The sequence below is a fragment of the Neophocaena asiaeorientalis genome, unplaced genomic scaffold (assembly GCF_003031525.2).
Source record: "Neophocaena asiaeorientalis asiaeorientalis breed wild unplaced genomic scaffold, Neophocaena_asiaeorientalis_V1.1 scaffold59, whole genome shotgun sequence".
NCBI lineage: Eukaryota > Metazoa > Chordata > Mammalia > Artiodactyla > Phocoenidae > Neophocaena > Neophocaena asiaeorientalis.
Window position 1 is genome coordinate 16,751,122 of NW_020174268.1, and position 4,321 is coordinate 16,755,442.

Here is a 4,321-nt window from a genome sequence, read left to right on the forward strand (position 1 = left end):
GTTGTACAAGCAATGTTGTATAGCAGCAATGAAGAAAAAATGATGAATTTTAATTACAGGAAGGGCCTCACAGAGTTGAATTTTGATTTTGGTCTTGTAGATAGAAAAGTAGAACTGAAGTCCCTATATGTGGAGAATAGAGACAATAAATGTTTAGTTTCACTTTTTTAAAAGTTCTTAAAATCGTAATATTGACCACAGAATCTTATAAAACGTTGTCATAAAGCAATCTTAAAAAATTTCAGTTATAAATAAAATTACTCTGGCCTTAACATTACAATTCTAAAATTGAGGCCAATCATAAAATTAATTTGACTGTTTTGACTAGCTTGGTGCTTTCCAACTAGTTGCTCCATCATCCCTTCAATGTAACAGTTGGATCCTGACTGACTGCTGATGGCAGTAATTATTTAGTAAACTAAATAATTGACACAAAACCATAACGATTAAACAATTATTTTTTGACTGCTTTTTAAGCCATTGGTGGCCTTTAATGTATGGTCTCTGGCTGCATCACAAGTTAAGATGTATCTGTTTTGTAATGGTCTAATATTTCTTTTGTTAAGTTTGCTTTTGCTTTCCTTCTTTTGTGTGTTTTCCTAAGCAATATAGATCTTCTCCTTCCCCCCTTATTAAAAAAAAGGAAGCATAGCCTTTAGATTCACAGACCTGATTTCAGCTTGGCCACTTATAAATCACAGTTCTGCCACTTTTCAGTTTTGTTACTTCTGACAAAATATTTTATCTCCCTGAAGCTCAATTTCATCTTTAAAATGAAAATATCTACTAATCCCATTCTGTCATTTAACTAGTTTTGTGACCTCAGGCAAATTATTTAATCTGTCTGAGCCTCAGTTTTTCCATATATGAAATGAAATTGTCTTAAATGAGGTGATATGTAGAAAAGTGTCTGCTGTTAATAAGCCCTCAGCAAGTGTTGTTTTCCCCTCATACTCTTCCACCTCGTCTAAATCCTGCATATCATTTAAAGTTTGCTTCAAGTTTTGTTTGCTATAATCTTCCCTTTGCTAGGTTATAGCATGCTCCTTTTTTCCAGAGTTATTGCACTTGCTTTGTATATCTTGGGTTCTTATTGATAGATTAGTATGGGTCAGCATTGTATTGAGAACTTATTAAAAATGCAATTGCTTGGGTCCCATTCCTGATTTCATGGGTTTGGCATGGGGGGAGGTCAGGGCATCTGTGTTTTACCTTTCTCCTTCAGATTTTCTGATTCTCAAAGGTGATCATAATTTCTCACATATTTGGTAGTAATTATGTGCTTCTTATAGTTTATATTTGTTAGATAATTCTTATATTATTATGTAACCCTTCAGGTGTTCTAGTTTATACCCAAATAGGCCGTAAACTCCACAAGGGCACAAAATACCCATAATAGTACTTTGTACTTAGTTTAAAGGTTGATAAGTTGCCCCCCCATTTTTTTTCTTTTCCCTACTGAAGTTTGGATCCAGTTTAGAAATAGGACACAGAAGTCAGATAGATGAAGATTCAAATGTAGGTTTATTTTATGTATTTACTTACAACAGTTTTACTGATCCTGTGTTAATTTAAGACCCAATGTTTCCACTCGCATGTTTTTTTGTTTTGTTTTGTTTTTTGTTTTTGCGGTACGCGGGCCTCTCACTGTTGTGGCCCTCTCCACTGTGGCTCAGCGGCCATGGCTCACGGGCCCAGCCGCTCTGCGGCATGGGGGATCTTCCCGGACCAGGGCATGAACCCGTATCCCCTGCATCGGCAGGCAGACTCTCAACCACTGCGCCACCAGGGAAGACCACTCGCAGTTTTTTTAAAGTTGCAAATGCAACCCTGATTTTTCTTTTAAAAGATTACAATGTACATTACATTTTATTAAGGGAAACAAAGAGTTAATTGCAAGATACAAAAAGATAAGAAAGAGACAAACTACAGCGTGAGTATTGTTCAGAGGTAGTAAGTAAGCACTCTAAGCTACAGAACATGTTGAAATTCTATTGGTTTGTATGAGTTCGCATGAGGTAATAAAGCTGTGTTTTGATTGGTGAGATGTATAAATACTCTTTTGCTACACTATATACAACACTCCAGAGAGCAGGGCCTTTGCGAATGCCCAAGGACGTAGCAAACCTTGACAAGTCTGTGCAGCACCCAGTGCACACCATAAAACCCCAGACGGATCTCGTGGTCACCTCTATCAGCAGCAAGTATCTTCAGCTCTCAAAACAGTCTGGATCCATAATTTAATTTCCGAGCAGACTCTGGGCACTGGTGCTTTCAGAGAGAGAAGAGATGCTACCAGTCTCTGATCTAATTATAACATAAGAGATCGAAACCCAAGTGTGACGAGAAGATTCTTAAACACAACCATCATTAGCAGGTAGCCAAACAGCTCCTTTATTCCAACTCCATTAGTGATATGAAAGAAGGACAATCAAAGTCTGCAGTGGATATATGCAAGAAGTTCAATTTAGGTGAGGTGAGTCTTTGTATCTGCTTTAGCGATTGAGGTTTAGCATATATTGTACTTTTTACCCTTAAGGCCAAGTAATTGGCAAGTGAGAAACCATTAATGTAAACTATTGGTAATAAATTATAATAAAATAGCTATAGGACTGTCAACAGTGTTAAACCTTGGCCTAATTGGTTAAAGTGCTTTTTTAACATTGTGTGTTTTTAAGTATAAATTCAAATGATTATGATTCCTTAAAAAACAGATTTACCAAGTTCTCTAAGACAAGGTTTTACAGTAAAGCTGTAGATGGTGGGCTACAAAAACGCTTTCCTTTTCCTCCTGTTGCTCTGAATGCGCTTATCAAGGCATGTCAGCTCAGGGAAAGGTGTTGCCAGAGATTAGTTAGCGGTATCAGAGTGTACACTTCCTGGGCCTTCTGTAGGAGAAGTCACAGAAGATGGAGTTGTTGCGTCCTGCCAGCCTCCATTAGCGTTTAAAGTATGTGGACTGTACAGTGAATTTCCTCCAAGGCCATCAGTGTATCCCCCCATCTGATTGGTCACATGACGGAGGGTACCCACCAGAATTTGGCGTGGTGGGCGAGTTGGTCTGGTGGTTCTGCACGGCTGCGGCCACTGCATGTGCAGCTGTCACAGCTGTCTTTGCAGCGTGGAGATGGGCTTCTTCCTGAAACTTGCCGATATTCTTGTACCTGATTCGTTTGTTGCCAAACCAGTTGGATACCTGTGACACTGTGATGCTGCATTTCTTGACCAGCTCCTCTTCGGCTTCTTCACTGCGGTAGGGGTTGCTGAGGTGTGAGTAAAAGTATTCATTCAAGATTTCTGTGGTCTGTTTACTGAAGTTACGACTTTTTCGTCTGGCATCAAGAAACCTTGATCTTAAAATCATAACTGCTTCACAAGTGCTTTGTTTGAGCTGCATCTGAATGGAACTAAATTTTCAATGGATGATGCCTACCATTCTTTCCATCTCTTTTGGGGAAATGGGACGTGTTCTACTCTGCTCTCGGAGCAGGTTCATCACGTGTGTAGTGAATTCATTACATGCCTTTCTCAGGACCTGAAACCCCTTCTGCCAAAAGCATATTGTCCAATCTCATTAGCTGGGGATCGGGAGGGTCCCCCTCCTGGGCTCCTCTGATGCTGAAACCTGCTAGTGTTGGAGGGTCTCCTGCAGAGGCGGGGGGTGGCAGTGGCTCACCGTGGGGACAAGGACACGGGCAGCAGAAGTTGTGGGAAGTACTCCTTGGCGTGAACCCCCCCAGAGTACGCCCAAATGTAAGTTTAATTACCGAAAAAGTTGTTTGCAAAATGCGGCTGAGGTTTGCAGCAACAGTGAGCTTCCTAGTGTTGCGCTCCAGAATCACTCAGACTTAAATCTCAGGTTTCAGTGTCTTCAAGAGTAAAGCTTGTCCCACTACGTTTACTGTGTGACAGCAGACCAGAACAAATGGCTCTCTTTAGTCAGACAAATGTGAAATGGAAAGGAGAGAAGTAGCTGAGCCTCAGAATTCCTCCTCTCAAATTTGTCATCAGACCAGTTACTCCCTTCTACCCAGGGAGGAGTTAATGAGAAGTTAGAGGTCAGCCGTGACTATTACCCTGAGGAAGTTTCATGTGGAGTATGAGAGAGCTTTTTTGCCCTCAGTGGTACTCAGTAGGTATTTGTTAGTGGATTTTTTTACTACCTTACATTGCATCAGCATGCTGTGATTTTTAATACCTAAATGAGAAGTTATAGAGTTATAACTTCAACCAGTCAAATTAGTATATATTATCCTTTGCTTTGTAAGAAATTTCCCCAAAACAGCTTAAAAGACAAACATTTATTATTTCACCTAGTTTT

General features: G+C 39.9%; 1 pseudogene; it reads right to left on the bottom strand.

The window, feature by feature from the left end:
• Positions 1-1,909: 1,909 nt before the first annotated feature.
• LOC112406515 (pre-B-cell leukemia transcription factor 3 pseudogene) lies at positions 1,910-4,077 on the bottom strand (annotated as a pseudogene).
• Positions 4,078-4,321: the final 244 nt, after the last annotated feature.